The sequence below is a fragment of the Micromys minutus genome (genome assembly GCF_963924665.1).
Source record: "Micromys minutus genome assembly, chromosome: 1".
In the NCBI taxonomy this organism is placed as follows: Eukaryota; Metazoa; Chordata; class Mammalia; order Rodentia; family Muridae; genus Micromys; species Micromys minutus.
Genome location: NC_137969.1, coordinates 86,507,578 through 86,524,526, shown reverse-complemented (window position 1 = coordinate 86,524,526; position 16,949 = coordinate 86,507,578). Strand labels below are relative to the sequence as shown.

The window sequence follows — 16,949 nt, the reverse complement described above, 5'->3', positions numbered from 1 at the left end:
TGTCCTTTCAGTTGTTAAACTGGCTTCCCTTCTCTTCAGATGAAATTGAAATGAGACAGGTGTGTGGAGTGAGGGCAAAATTGAAGTTTGTTTGTCCTCCATCCCTCCCCTTCCCTGCCCTCCCCCTCCCCACTTCCCTCCCTCTCCCCCTCCCTCCTTCCCTTCTCCTCCCTCACCTTCCTCCCTCCCTGTGTGTGAGGCATAGTCATTAGGTGGCATTCTTTCATCTCTTCAAAATGAGGCATTATTTCCCCCATTAGTTTTAACACTTTAAGAGCCACAATAATTTCCCCATATTTCTAGGTTTCCAAGGTTTATACTTTCTTATTTTAGGGGTTTGTTTTTAATTATGTGTATGAGTCTGTGCAATTAGACATGGATGCCAGCAGGAGCCAGAAGTATTGGAGATTGTGGGGCTACCGTTACAGGTGGTTGTGAGCCACCTGATGTGGGTGCTACAAACCAGGCTTGGTGTCTTAGTGTTTCTACTGCCCTGATAAAACACTTCAGCCAAAGCAGCTTGGAAAGAAAATAGTTAAACTCATCTTATAGCTAATGATCCAGGAAGTCAGGGCAGGAACTCAGGGCTGAAACCTGGAAGCTCGAACTGAAACAAAGTCTACAGAATGCTGCTTACTAGCTTGCTCTTTGTGGCTTGCTCAACCTGTTTTCTTATTGTGTCCAGTCCAGGAGTGGCACCACACACAGTAATCTGGGCTTTTCCACATCAATCACCAATTATGAAAATGTAGCACAGGTTTGCTCACTGGTCAGTTTGATGAGGGAATTTTCTGAGTTCCCCTCTTCCAAAATGACTATAGCTTGTGACAAGGTGACATAGAACAAGCTACCCAATGGTGAAGAGCAGAAAGTTCTTGTAAACACTACGCCATCTCCCAGCTCAGGGTTTTCATTTCCACAGATCTCTGTAGGTCTCAATCATGACTGCTATGGACTAGCTCACTTAATAGGGCCTTTCTGATCTTGTAGGATCTTTAATATCTACATTTAATTGAACCGGACAGATAGAAAATTGCTCTTCCTTCAAATTCTACAAAATGGGAGTGCTTACAACGTATTTGTTGTGGATTTTATAAAAGCACTTGATAAGGAGTAAATGGGAATATTACCCTAGCCACACAGTGATATCCCATTGAATGAAATTCATTCTTGTTCTTTTTCATTGAGTTCTTCACCTAGAAGTGCCTGCCTACTCTGGCCAGTTTTCTCAGTCTTCCATTTTCTCTCCTTATACTCCTTCTCTTTCTTTACTTTTTACTCTTATTCATTATTCTTGAAAATGCTTCTTTTTTTTTTCTTTCTTTCTTTTTCATTGTGGCTTGCCAAGCAACTATCTGTATTCTTACTTTCCTATGCAAGGTTCAACCTTTCTTTGGAGATAAAAGGTCTTTAAAGTTCTGTGGTGATTAAAAGTACCTTTCATGCAACAAGACCCAGCTGTTTGGGTTAGTTTTATATTGCCTTTGTGTAGAAAGAAGGCCACCTATTAAGGTAGAAGCTGTAGAAGGAAGGGCAAGAATAAGAAAGGGTTGAAGGAGATGGGGAAATGCCAAGTCTTTTCTGTAGGGAAACGGAAACAGTACCAAAGGGAACCAGGATCTGGAATGTAGGAGAACTCAGGGCTAGGGGATAGAGCTAGGTCTTTCTCTAGCATTCAGTCATGCAAGTAAAAAGCAAGGAAAAAAGGAAGGAAACAGAAAATTGGTGTGTCTGAGGTCAGAAGCCTGCATAGTTGATTACAGAGCAAGAGAAAAAGACAAAGTACTTTCAAAAGACAACAGCTTGTGTCCTGGGTTATAGTCCCAGTGTGACAATCAGAAAGTGACCACAAGGGAAGGACAAAGAAAATGGAAGGGTGGTGTTGATTGCTCAAGTAAATAAGAGAGGGCCATGAGGGGGGGTGGGAGGGAGGGAGGGAGGGTGGGAGAAAGGGAGGGAAACAGAGACAGAGAAAGACAGAGAGACAGAGACAGAGAGAAAGAAACATGGAGGAGATGGGGTTCAAAGGGAATTAAGACCCAGTATCTGCATGGTTTTCCTGGCACCCAAGGGCCCAAATTCCTAGGAGACCCCAATATCCAGTGGGTCTCAAGGAAAAAAGCTGGCCCTACCACATGGCTTTCTTCCTGTTCTGTTCCCAAGGATTCCAGATTACTAAAGGTCCAGTGGTTGAAGCGGCCCACCTTACTTTTAAACCTTTCCAAAATTCAGATGAGAACAGCCATTGGGAATTCAGAAGTCCTTCCCGGGAGGGTGTGGCCTGGCTGCCTCAGTACATGCTTTCAAGTAGTCAGCTAGTTTAGGAAAATGTAGTCATGCAGACTAGTGCCCCGCCCCCTCTTCTTACTAACATCCTACTCTCTTTTCAGTGAACAATGTTCTCTCTTGCCTGCTGCTATACATATGCAGGCTGAGAGAGTGGGCATTTGATTTCCCTAGACTTGAAATCTAATTCTTTTCTACTTTGAAATTGAGTTTACATGAGCTCCATTTCATCATCCTTTGGTCTGATTGCTCACCAGTTGCCTTCCCCCACTCCGGTCCCACATCTCAGTTTTACTATTTTGGATTTCTATTTGCTGTTCTTCCAATCAAATGCCTGGGGAGAAGAGGAGCAGGGAAAAGCAGTCTCCCTCATCAGAGTGGGCTGTTGCTTGGGAGGCTTTCAGCATGCCATGGGTGGTCTACCTATCACCTCCTGAAACATTGTCATTTCTGCCAGTTCTTCTCTGTTGTTCCTGCCTCCAGATCATATCTCTAGTAGTTCTATATGATATACCATTGTGCCTATGGCACAGTTAGGGGCCCCTATAAAGTGCTAACACTTTAAAATGGTCATTATTCATAGGTCCAAAAGGAGGCTTGGTGGTTGGTACCATTAGCTCGAAAGCTCGAAGCAGATTGCAATAGTTTTGCTCAGAAGAGAGAATCCCAAATCAGAGAAGGGTTTTTGTTGTTGTTTGTTTTGTGTTTATTGTGTTTTGATAAAATATTTCGGACCAGGTTTCAAGCTACTCTGGCACCAAACAAGAGTCTTCCTGTTCTCAATGCGACGCGTTTCCCCGAAACGATTTCAGACTTGCCAGTCACAGGCAGAAGCTCCTGACACTTATTTGCAGAATCCTTGACAACCATTGTCTTATCCCATAATAGCCCGCTTCATTCTAGTCCTCCCAAAAACCAGAACAGAGCTTCTTCAGTTCAGCTTGTAGGGGATTTGTTGTAAAAACAAATGAAAGCTTCCTTTCAATATTTCATTATAGACCCACGTATTTCTGATGCCTGGTATTTCAAAGTCAACAACCGAGGACAGAGATCTCTGTGGGGCAGTGAGCCAGAAGCAAGAAGCAATCTTTGGAGCTTCCCCTCTGCATTTATGCCCGTAGACATCAGCTCACAGGACCACCTGCTTTCCTATTACTGAGATCAGCATAGACCATGACTGGAATAGCTGGAAGGCAGCTTCTTCACGGCACCTGCAAGATGTAAGCTCTCTTGTGGCAGAACTGAGCTGAATCTGAAGTTGGTAGCAGCTCACAAGGTTGTTTCATACAGACATCTAGTTCAGGGGCTCCTTTTCAAACCTAAGTCCAGAGAGCATTATGATCCAGTGGCAAATAGGTTAAAAGGTTATCGGGATAGGGAGACAAATCCAAGCCTGTTTCATGAGAAATACAGTTTGGAGAAAAATGTGATCACCAATGTTCTGTGGTTATTCTTGTTTTTAATTACAAAAAACATAGTCCTTTAAAATATTATTTTTTATTTAAAATACAAAACATTAGACTTTCTTATGGCATTTTCCAAAGAAAACATGTTCATTATTTATTTTTCTTCCTCCCTCTAGCTATTACCCCTCTGTACTCTTCCCACCCCTAGTACCCCCTGTTCTGCTTTCATATCACTGGCCCCTTTGTTTTACCACCTTCGTCAATACCTCTTATTCTCCCTCCCATGGTCTAGGTTCATAGCCTATGCCTACTCATACCCCCTTGTTTACATACATACAAACATTGAAGGTAAGGATTTACACATTAAAGACTATACCTTCCTGGGTCTGGATCACCTCACTTACAATAGTTTAGAGATGTGCTCATTTTTTTTTTTCTGGAAATTCCATAATCTCACTTTCCTTAGCATCTGGGTCTTTAAAATGCCACTTAACCCTCTGAGTGAGCAAAGGAGACCAGGTTGTATTACCTCAGTAGAGCTCTGCACATCACTCTGGGATGGACGGATCTACTCCAGTCCTCTCAAGTTTATACACGAGAAATTTGCATGCCCATTGCCATTTGAAATACTGGCTCTTCTGGATTGCAGTCCACCAACCTTGCTGCTTACTCCCACCACACAGCCCCCTGCATCCACACAGCCCAGAAACAACCCAATGAATAAGCCATTAGCACGATTCCGACGTCAACCGCTTGTTTTCAGTGTGACATTTTAAAGACTGATAACCTGTGACTGCTAAGAATTATGCCGAAACTCTGAAGGTCCTCAGAGAATACATTTTCTTCTCATGAGCCATGCAGTTCCCAAATTCAGATCCATGTGAGGAGCTGTTATACCCTGCCTTATATTTTATTCATTTTGGTTTAAGCCATCATTTCATTTTTTTTTTTTTTTAAAAAAAGGGCAAATGATTTCTACAGCAAGAACCTTTACAGGCTGATACAAAACCCTGTGCTGAAAGTGGAAAAAAAATTTAAATGCCAAGAAAAACAGTTAAACGTGTGTGGAGCATTAGCTAGGGAGGTGTGCATGTGTTGGAGTGGGGGTGTCTTCTGAGTCATTTCCCTAAATTTAGCAATGCAGTTTTTTTTTTTTTTTAAATAAGCCTTTAAGAGCTGTTTCCCAGAGATCCTGTTATTTCTCTGCATGTGCCTTACGTAAGTCTTTGTCACAGGCCTGAAGAACAGGCAAATAGGAAGGGTGTGGCCCCTTCCACAAAGAACTATGAAGTTCAGAGAGACTTAAAGACTAAGGAACTAAGTTTTTTTTTTTTTTTTTTTTTTGAGTCTGTCTGCTGGAGATGTTCTGCTAAGTGCTTTCCTTTTTCATGTTGTGGGATGGTTTAATGTTTATTCTCTTCTCCATGTGGATCAGGGCTGTCATTATTGTTAATCATTCCCAAGAGCATTGGCTTAACTCTTATTGAAGTCTTCAAGGTATTCATTCTCTTTGCTATCCACCCTCTTTCCTTTGTTCTCTTTGTCTCTCTCTCTCTCTCTTTCCCTTCTCTCTCTCTCTCTCTCTCTCTCTCTCTCTCTCTCTCTCTCTCTCTCTCTCTCTCACTCTCTCTCCTTCCCTCCCCCTCCTTTCTCCCTCCCTCCCTCACTCTCTATCTCCCTCCCTTTCTCCTTCTCTATCTCTCTCCCTCACTCCCTTCCTCTCTCCTCCCCTCTGTCTCTCGGCCTCTCCTTCCTTTTCCCCCTTCCTACTTTATTTTCTATAGATTCACCCCATGAATGAATTCAGAAAGACACAGGCTTCTAGAGAGTTTGGAAATCCATTTCTACAGAGTCTGTTTCCACTTTGTGACTAGTAATTGCTCACACGGCTTCTCTGAGCTTCTTTTTAGCAGTCAGTACATTATGGCTGGGATCCTGAGGGTCTGCTAGGCTCTAGCATAATATGTCAGTGATGCTATTGAAAGAATGCAACTTTTAGGTTGAACAAATGGCCTTCCTTTTGGTTTCTAGCTTCTCTTGGCTGTCTCTGCAAATGCTTGTGTGTAGGATTAGCTTTGAGTGAAGGAAACAAAAATTATCTTGATGGCAAATGCCCCTCTTTCCTAAAAACCTCTTATGATTTCTGTATCCCCACTCTGGCAGTGTCCCCAGCCAGAGCTCCTTACTCATACCTACCCATAAACAAACTTCACATCCAGTCTGCAGTCCTACTCGATCCTTTACTGTCCTACTGTGTTCCTGAAGATTACCATGAATCCCAGCCAGATGAAAGCCTGGACAAAAACTGATAACCAACCACAGCAATTAATCAATAATGCATGTATATATATTAGTCATCTAGGATAGTAAAATTGTAATAGAGATTTTATTTAATTATCACTATTATAGACATATTGCTTATATTTTAGGCCTTCCCCCAGGAATCAGTTAACATCAGGTCCTTGCTTATATCCTTGGGATAGAGATTCATAACAGCACACTGTAAGGAGACATCCAGGTATGTAGTAAAGTAGTTTAGTGAGATGGGGCTACAAAGAAGGCTTCATTAAGATACCTAAGACATCTGAGTGGGCACAGTCAGCAAGATTGAGGGAAAAGTATTCCAGGCAGAGGGAAGAACAAGCATTCCTGAAATAGGGACAATTCAGATATCCACAGATAGAGAAGCATGTTCCTGCCATGTGCTGAGGCAGAGGGAAGTGGAGCTGGTAATCCCAGAATTGGCTACCCCCGAGCCATGGCACTCTTGGTAACCCATGTATTGTGGCTATTTCTAGAATGAACCACAATCCAGAATTAGGAGGCCCACCTTTGATCTTGATCTTGAGGCATAGAGGCTAAGAATCTTAGGAAACTAAGGCAAGGAGATCACTGAGCTCAAGGTCATCTGGAACAAAGCAAGTACAAGATCCAGGTGTGGTGATACACACCTTTAATCTGGGACACACCTTCAGTTGGAGACCTCTCCCTCCCTCTCTTTCTCTTTTCTCTTTCTCTCTCTCTGCCTGCCTGCATTGTGGGACTTTGCCTGCTTGCCTTGTGGGACTGAGCGTCTGCTAAGTCCTTGGACTTCACAGCTGCTGCTGGCCATTGTTAAGGGATTGGACTACAGACTGTAAATCGACAACAAATACCTTGCTATATGGAGACTATTCATAAGTTCTGTGACTCTAGAGAACCCTGACTAATATACCATGCTATGAAGTATTGAAGCAAAGAATTATGAGCATCATCCAAGTTAAGTATCAAGACACCAGGTATTTGCTTAATATTATGACTTTGAAATTAAACCACACGCAGGGCTTCAGTCTGTCCTAGATCACAGTCCTAACCACCCCAAACAGCTGACCAATCCACTCTTCAGTTTCTCACATACAGCAGGATGATTCGGGCACCTCCTCTACACCTTTCTCATAACTCAAAAAGAAACAATATTTGTGTAAGCCATCTAAAAGCCCAAGGTGTCTCAAGAGGCACTCAACACAAAAAGTGAGTTTCTAGACTAGTTATTTAGGCATCATAAGATCCCTTTTGGTTCCCTTATTTGGCTCCCTTAGAGTTTATGACATTTCTTCAGGATGCCCTGAAATATTCCCATGGAAGCACTGAAATAGACTTTTAAATTGAAGTATGACTAAACCTGAAAAGTCAGCAATGATTAACAAGGCTTGTTCACCTTTTAAAGCACTAGACAGCTTACACAATTAAAGCATTGCTTTCATGTGCTTTCTCCTGATAGCCAGAGAGTTTTCTTAGACACACCCAGTCTTAGTTACTTCTCTATTGCTGTGGTAAGGCCATGACCAAGGAAATGTACTGACTAAAGATTTTATTTGGGACTGACAGTTTCAGAGGGTTAGAATCCATGTCTAGCATGATGGCAGGCATGACAATAGGTTGGCATGGAGCAGTAGCTAAGAGCTCACAGCTTGAGCCACAGCCACCATGAGGCAGAGAAACTTAACTGGGAATGGCATGAGTCTTCTAAAAACTCAAAGCCCATACCCAGTGACACACCTAGTCTAATAAGGTCACTTCACCTAATTTTTCCAAACAGTTCCACCAACTGGCAACCAAGCATTCAAACATATGAGCCCATGGGGGGCATTCTCACTGAAGCTACAATACCCCCTTTCCCAGCCACCCTCATCACTTTTCCTTCTGAAGTGGCAGGCCTGCCTGGCTCACAGATGGTGACACTTTACAGTCTTCTGCCATTCCTGCTGGCAAATTTCAATTCAAGCTAAGAGGCAGAGAGAGAGAGAGCCTGCCACAACAACTTAAAGAGATGGAAATCTTCTTTTTCATTTATCAGTCCCTTTGCCATTGCTGTGGTACAAAATCAGTTTCTTATAGGTTTAAATCATGGTGTGAAGTAATAAAGCATGGGTCCATGAGATGTCTGTCTCAGAACATCAGAACCACACTACCATGACAAAACGCTACCTCTGATACTGAAACATCTGACCTTGCCAGCTGTCAGATAGCAGTTCACCCAGTTCCCCAGCATTGTCAAAGCTCACACAACTGGGAACTGATGGCTACAGAGTTAACCCTAGTGTCCTTTTTGGATATCTTTAGGCTCCACTTGCCTATTCTCAAGGATTTTCTATACATGTTATGTCTTTGCTTTCCATTGTGCTGGGAGGTTTTTCAATATTGGGCAGCAGTGATTTCCTTTCCTCTAGGGAAGGCTGTTTCTTCAGTTATCATGTCAAAAACTTGGTAGGACTCCTGAAAGCAAACCGCATCCCAGTGTGGACACCTAGCATGACAGTAGCCTTCTGAAATGTAATGACTCGGGCTAGTTCACACCCAGTCTCCAATGATCAACCAGTTATCTACCTGGCACCAGCAGCAGTAACTGACGGCTTGTAAACCCCTGTCCATCTCAGGGATGACAAACCTTCTCTGATGGATCAAAGACAGTTACCTTTCAGGTTTTCTTTTTCCCAGGTTGTTTCTTGTTTTGAGGGCAAAGATCTACAACTTCTAAAGTTCCTTTCAGGATAGACCAGCAACTGGGGACTCTTGTCTTCAAAGCTCTTGTAGACAGTGTCTCGGTAACAAGCATTTCGTAAATGTTTACTGAGTCAAAGTCTAAACAAGTGAAAGGGAAGCATTAAATTAGGGCCTAGTCTTTAAAGATGCTGCAGATGTCACTCCATGCCACCAGGAAGAGCACGGGCACGGTGATTACTGAAGATGTGGTCCCTGCTGCTGTTGCTTCTGCTTCCTGCCTAGACCTCTGGAAATACAAGGAGAGGGAAACAAATAGGAGTGCTAAAGATGTGTGCTACTCAAAGCAGGGCCAACACGATACACTTGGTTAGCTTTGGGATTGTATACACAGTGCTAAATACCCTAGTCTTTTTTTGTTTTATTTTCTTAGTTTGTTTTTGAGACAAGATATCACTGTGAGCCCAGACTCACAGCAGTGTCTTTGACTCAGAAAACATTTATTGAATGCTTATTATCAAGACACTCGGTCCACAAAAGATTTTCAAAGTCAATAATCCCGCAGTCACCAGTCTATCCTGTAAGAAACTTTGGATGCTCTAGATTTTACCCTCTAAAACAACAGAAAAACTGGGAGAAAGAAAATCCCAGTTAGCACTGTAGGCATGAGTCTGGTCTTTTGTGTGATGCCACTTTTCAAGGCTTCATGATCACCCATCACTGAGCTGCAGTGATAGTTTCCATCTTTTATCTATTACAATAAATGATTTAAAAAAGATGAATTACACACACACATACACACACACAAACAAAAAGAATCCTCCTTAGAGCAGTGAAGAGGCCTCAGAGGCTCCCATCTATCTTCAAGAGGAGACTGTGTCTAGAGCACACTCAGAGGCTCCCAGGGCCCTAATCTGTAGCTTGCTCAGTAAGTGTGACAACAACTCAGCTGCAGACATTTTGAACAATTAATCCCTCCCACCAACACCCGGGCCAACACCCAGGAACAACTGTACCACTCCTGATCTCATAATCTATCTTGCTACTGCTTTACTATAACACAGAAGAGAACAAGGTTAACACCTGCCAATGACATCGGAACAGCACTTCCCTCTGATTCCATGGAGCAGTGTTCTCACATTCATTTCCTAAGCACCCCTTCCCCCTGTAAGACACGGTTTCTCTGTGCAGCTCTGGCTGTCTAGGAATTCACTCTGTGGACCAGGCTGGCCTCTAACTCAGAGATCTACTCACCTCTGCCTCCCAAGTGCTTGGATTAAACGTGTGCACCACCATTGTTCTCCAACCAAACCCAATTAAAACAAGTTTCTTCTTCATCTAAAGCTTATGTCCTCTCCTCTTACCCGTCAGTTTCTCTCTGCAGATTACCAGATCTCTCCGGTGTATTCTTCCTTGTTTTTCTTTTTCTCTGAAGAATTGGGGCAGAAAGACCTTCTGTGATGCAAGTGAGCTTTGTAGAATAAAACTTATTACTTAGCATCTCTAAAATTCTCTTTCTTTACTGAAAACTGGGGACAACAGTATCTGCTCTAGAACAACTGTTTCTTTGCAGGATTAAACTCAGTGACGTAGGTGAGGTATGAGACTCCATATCCAACACAAGAGAGTATGAGAATTGTGGCAGTTTTTAGCTCGGTTTAGCCATCATTGCGATTGTTATTTTCAATTTTTAATAATCCACATTCCTATTCTTCCAAGTTGCCTTTTTTCCCTACATTAAATCATTAATTCTGGTTTTTCTGTTAGCTTATGGCATTTTTTTTTTTTACATACAGTTTGGAAGCTTATGTCTTTATATGCTAATAATGTTTTCAGTCTATAAGTGAGGGTTTCCACAATGACCTCAACACTATAGTGCTGATGTTAACTTGGGCTACGAGGACCTGAGATGCTTTCCAAGTTCTAGTACAAGGTATACACAGTGGCTTCCAGTGAAAACTATTACCTGAGCACCGACAGAGGCAGTTTAGTTCTACTCCAGTCTCCATGGAGACTTGACTGCAGCTCTACCACTGTGTTTAACTGAGGAAACAACCTTAGAGAGACTGGGGCGTGTCTCAGTTTTCTTCTGCCCTCCACCTTCTCAGCCTCTAGGGGTGGGTATTATCTGGCTTCTGAGACTGGGTGCAGGAAAAAGGGATTGAAACCATTCCTCCTAGGCAAGGTTCTCTTCTGGTCCCAGAGTGTGCCTTCTAAAATATGCATGACCTAGTCATTTAGAAACATATCCCATTAAATGAGGTATTTTTTAAAGAATGGGAAATAATTTATAAAGATAAAAATATTTCACTCGTTTCACAAAAGTGCAAAAATAAAATCTGTACCTTCGCTGCTGGCTTCTAAGAGGGAGGCCAGAGGGAGAGGAGAGACAGAATGTTTTGTGGTTGAAGCTAAGGGAGACCAAAAACTTGATTGACAAGTAAGTGGTGTCTGAGACTGGGGAATCTTGAACAAAATAGTGGACAAAACCTTTTTTTTTTTTCAGTTTTGAGATTATCAAGTCACCCTCAGCATGACACTTGTTCCTAGAAGGTAGTCCATTACAGGGTCTAAACTCCACCCAATCTCCATTCCTCCTTTTCCCCTTCTTGTCTTCCCCCCTCCTCTTTAACCCCCTTTATTTGGATAGCTGTGAGAACAGAAACCAATTTGGCCCATTTTGAAGCATTTTAAAACTCTGGTAGCTATGTGACTTCTCCTTCTAGTCTCTGCCTCCAACCCCAGCTTTGTTACTCCTTAAAACACCAGCCACATCTAAACTCTGACAGTTTTCTCTGCCCCATTGGATGCTCTTCAGGTACTTGTACTTCAAGCCTCTACTGAAATGTCATCTTCTTGGAGAACCTACTAGCTAGTGCTCAGATCCCAGTTAGTCCTTCCCATCTGCATTCCCTGAGTTCTCCCATTCTAAGATCACCTTTAAACACACTATATAACTTGTTCTATTCATCTCTATTGAGGGCAAGAATGTCCATGTCTCATGCCAGAGACATTGTTCATTACACGATCTGATACACAGGGTTTATCAAATTCTCAGTCACATCTAATAATGGCGCAGAACAGTGATCATATGAAGAGATTTGATAAGTGAAAGGGTCTCATCTTTCTGTGCATAATTTAGCTTGTCATTTTAGTGAGAGCTGATAGGGATGACAGGGTGGCCTCAGGTGAAGACATCAAGAGCTACCCAGGCAAACTTTGATGGTAATCCTATGATTTGCTCAGCTCAGATTACGGAACAATGGTATCCATATTTGTACTTTTAGGAATCATAAAGAGATCTTTCAGTGGCCTTTCCTCTTCCTGGAACACAGCTGTGTGCTAAGATATAGGAAGTGGAGATGTCTTTTGAATGATGTTTGCAAAAATCTCATTGTTTTAAATCTTTGTGTTCCTAGCTTATAATAAAGAAGTTAGGAACTGTGAGAAATTATTCCCATCACAATTCTATACAGTTGGTGGATGGCTGGAAGTATATCTTTACTTTGAAGCCTGTTGCTGTGAAGAATCCTGTCTAATGTCCAAGGCTGGATGTGCTTGCTCTGATTGCTTTCCCTCCATCAAGATAAGAGTTGAGAAGCCTTAGTGCCTTTCAGGGATGGTAGAAAGCATGTACTGGACATGGGCCAACTCATCTCAAGTATCTGCCAAACACCAATGACCCTATCTCAAAAGAAAGGTAAAGACCTGAGGTTGTCCTCTGACATGAACATTAGCCCCATGGGATACTCATACCTGTACTCACAGACACAAATCCATACATACACATGTATATTAAAAAGACTGCTTCTGGTGTAAGGACTATGTTTTATTTATTTTTGTAGTGCTCCTGCTGTTTTAGTTAGGGTTTGAACAGACAGCATGACCAAGGGAGCTCTTATAAGGAGGACAACATTTAATTGGGGCAGGCTTACAGGTCCAGAGGTTCCATCATCATCAAGGCAAGAGCATGGCAGCATCCAGGCAGGCATGATGGAGGAGAAGCTGAGGGTTCTACATCTTGTTCCAATGGCAGAGAGGAGAAGACTGGCTCTAGGGAGCCAGGATGAGTGTCTTAAAGCCCACACCCACAATGACACACTTCTTCTAACAAGGCTACTTTCCTCTAATAGTGCCACTTTCTGGGCCAAGTGTATTCAAATCATTACGTTTGTCCTCATTTGATGTTTTATTTATACAATGATTAGTGGGTATTTGCTAAAATACTACCACCACAGTCATGATCATAAATTTTGTGTCTTCTAGTCTTTCTTAAACTAGTTTCTTTGGCTGGGCACAAGGGTGCATGCCAATAATCCTGTCACTCAGGAGGTAAAGACAGGTACATCCCTGTGAGTTCAAGGCCAGCCTGGTCTACGTAGTGAATTTCACACTGACTGGAGCTACACAGTGAGGCCCTGTATAAAAAAAATATTTCCTTTCTTTGTGAAACTGGTTCAGTGTAAGCTTGGAGACCAATCATTAATGTTCCCAAACAAGCTATGTTTTCTTCTTGTATTTAGAGAAAAATACAGTCAAAAGATACAACTGAAGGACGAAGATGCTTGTTCTCTGGTGTTAAATCACACTGACTCTTCTGTTCTTGTGTTGTGATTACTCTCTAATGAGTGAGTCTGTAGTGTAGTCAGCATCAGACAATATAGTGAAGAGAAAATCCTTTCAGGTCTTTGAACTAAAGACTGTTTTTATGTTAAAATGTCCAAAACATAAAATTATGGAAGACAATTTGCTTCAAAAAAAAGGAGGAGGAGGAGGAGGAGGAGGAGGAGAAGGAGGAGGAGAAGGAGGAGGAGGAGAAGGAGGAGGAGGAGGAGGAGGAGGAGGAGGAGGAGGAGGAGGAGGAGGAGGAGGAGGAGGAGGAGGAGGAGGAGGAGGAGGAGGAGGAGGAGGAGGAGGAGGAAGAGTGCTAAAATCCAGTGCCAGTGGCTCATGGGAAGTATTCTTTGTGTATTGCTTCAAGAGGGTAGACAGGTTAGGTTTTAAAATGAAAATGAAAAACTTTCCATAACTAGAGAAGTGAATTGCAAAGTGGAAGCCACAGGGTCTCCTCCTGTCTGTCAAATTTATATCACCTAACCCGGGGGAGATGTGCAAAAGCACAACGGTTGCATTTTTATGATTTTTGTTGCACTTTATCCATTATAAAACTTAAGGAAACTTCAGAGTTTGTGGACGAGAAAGGAGGAAGGCGCTACAGGCGACAGCGCTAGAGACGCCATTATCCTCCGCTTCTTCGCTGCATGGATGTCGGTCCTGTTCATCTTTCACTCGATTGCGGCCTATTGGTGGATCCATTTAATTCAAGAAAATGGAGTCTGAACAGCTAGAAGAAACCTTCTCCAATGCCGAAACCAATGGTGAATTTGGTAAACACCCTGCAGAAGATAGGGAAGAGGAGCAAGCCTTTAAAAGACCTAGAAATATTGATGAGATGGTTGAATTGCGCATTTTGCTTCCGAGCAAGAATGCTGGGGCACTGATTGGAAAAGGGGGCAAGAACACTAAGGCTCTCCGTACAGACTACAATGGCAGAGTTTATATCCCAGACAGCAGTGGCCCCGAACGCATACTGAGTATCAGCGCCGAGACTGAGACAGTTGGAGAAATTCTGAAGAGAATCATCTCTACCTTGGGCCTGCAGGCGCCATCACCCACTGCGACCAGCCAGCTCCCGCTCGAGTCTGATGCTGTAGAATTAAATTACCAACACTATAAAGGAAGTGACTTTGACTGCGAGTTGAGACTGTTGATTCATCAAAGTCTGGTAGGAAGAATTATTGGTGTTAAAGGTGCTAAAATCACAGAACTTCGAGAAAACACTCAGACAACAATCAAGCTTTTCCAGGAGTGCTGCCCTCATTCTACTGACAGAGTTGTTCTCATTGGAGGAAAACCGGGTAGGGTTGTAGAGTGCATCAAGATCATCCTTGACCTTATAGCTGAGTCTCCCATCAGAGGACACGCACAACCTTTTAGGATGCTAACTTTTAGGATGAAACCTACGATTATGGCGGTTTCACAATGATGCTTGATGACCGCCGAGGACGGCCTGTGGCATTCCCCAAGCGGGAGAGGTGGCTTTCACAGAATGACTCCTGGTCGGGATGGACCATTCTAGAAGGGTTTATGATGATATGAGCCCTCGTCGAGGACCTTCTCCACCACCACCCAGAGGGGGAGATCTGATGACTTCCGACAGAAGAGGAAGGCATGGGGACCGCTACGATGGCATGGTTGGGTTCAGTGCTGATGAAACTTGGGACTCTGCAATTGACACACGGAGCCCGTCGGACTGGCAAACGGCTTATGAACCACAGGGTGGTTCTGGATATGACTATTCTTACGCAGGGGGTCGTGGTTCATGATCTTGGCGGACCTACACAAGTAGGAAAGTTTTCCTAAGACTAGTGGAGAACTGAAGGAGTCCTGCATCTTTTTGCTTCTGTTTAAAAAGCCAGCGTTCCTCTGCTTCACAGGTGTTCTGCATTTGAGGTGTAGTGAAATCTTTGCTGGTCACCAGATGTAATGTGTTAGTTCCTTACCAACACGGTTGGGGGAGGGTGTGCAAAAACTAACACTGAAATTGGGAAACAGCAGCAGAGTGAGTGACTTTTATTTTTTTGTTCATTGTTGGTGGTTTTAAAAATATTCCCGTGTACTTATTGTGAGCACCTTACTTTGTGGTCACTGTGACATTGGGAGGGCACAGGGAGGAAGGTAACTGTCCACATGTCCCTGGCATTAGTTCAGAGCAGTGTGCAGAATGTGATGCTCTTATGTAAGATTATTATTTACAATTTTTAAAATAAATGTAGTGAATCTATTTTGGATGGTCTTTTTTTAAAAGACAATTTCAAATGGTGGTTGAATTTTCCAGCCCACCCCTAAACTAAACACTAAGTGTGATTTTCAGCAGCTCCCCTGTTGGATATACGTGCACCTCTTGGATATAGACAAAACACATTGGCAAATTCAGTTAGGGTGATTTCTTAATGGTTGGAAAGACTTGACTTGATAAATTTCCATCACATATTCATGCTTATAATAAGCTTGGGATTTTGTTTGTTTTTGCAAATGTTTGCCACTACTTTGCAACAGTTTTCTGTTAGTCGTGGAGAACTGCGTGGGGAAGCAATGCTGCAAGAGTTAAGCATCTGAAGTATCTGCCAGAAGCCTGATGGGCAATGAGCTTTATTAACCAGAGTAACATTTGGTTATGGAAGTGGTGGATGCTGAATAAAGCCTGGTTATTTTTGTTAGATAATTTCTCACCTATAGACTCAAAGCTGTCAGGCTGCTAGCGTCTTGTTAGTTGAACTTTGTAAAAAAAAAAAAAAAAAATATATATATATATATATATATATATATATATATATATATATATATATACTTGTTTTTCCATTGTATGCACAATGAAAGAAAAAAGATGTACCATTTCTCTATTGTGTGTTGAATTATGTAGGTACTATTTGTGAACGATTTTCAAAAATATGGGAAAAGTTTCTGTGGATGTTTTGTGTAGTAACTTGGCATCTGTATTGATAGTTCAAAATCCACACCTAAATAAAACTTTCATGATGTTAAAAAAATAACTTAAGGAAGGAACTGCCTAAAAACACAAGGAATGTCTCATCTATTCAGCCTGTGTGTGTGTGTTTCTGACTCTAGCCTCTTGCCAATAGAATCCCCAAAAACATGAGCTGTAATTACTACATGTATTTTCAAGTCACAGTCTTAGGAATTGATATTTACTATATTAGTCACAATAACATCTAATGTTAAGGGTAGCATAGAAACGAAAGAAAAGTAGAAAAAATTATATAATTAAAAAGACAGAGACCCAATCCAACAACACCCAGAGGAAGACTGTCATCCAGGTACTCTACTAAGTCTAGGATAACAGGTGAGGAGAACACAACACCCCGAGCAACTGATATCCAGAATCCAGCGACACAGGAACCCCCGCCCAACCAGTGAAAAGGGTCCCTTCCAGTCTGAACTGGTGCCTGAGCACACCTTGTGTGCTGGGTTCCCACACAACCCTACAACACCCAGATGAAGCCCAACACCCAGGTGCTCTAACACACCCAGGAACACAGGATCACAGAATCACAGGTGTGCTAACAGGTCCAGGATCACGGTACCACAAAGGAAGCTTGACTCCCAGAGATCTCCACATTAAACCAGATACACTGAAACTATTAGATGAGAAAGTAGGGAAAACCTTAGAACACATAGGCACAGGAGAAAATTTCC

General features: G+C 42.5%; 1 pseudogene across 1 annotated transcript; it reads left to right on the top strand.

Moving 5' to 3' along the window:
- Positions 1-14,001: 14,001 nt before the first annotated feature.
- LOC308426133 (heterogeneous nuclear ribonucleoprotein K-like) lies at positions 14,002-15,058 on the top strand (annotated as a pseudogene). Its single transcript has one exon. The product of its transcript is annotated as a heterogeneous nuclear ribonucleoprotein K-like (transcript).
- The last annotated feature ends 1,891 nt before the right edge of the window (positions 15,059-16,949 follow it).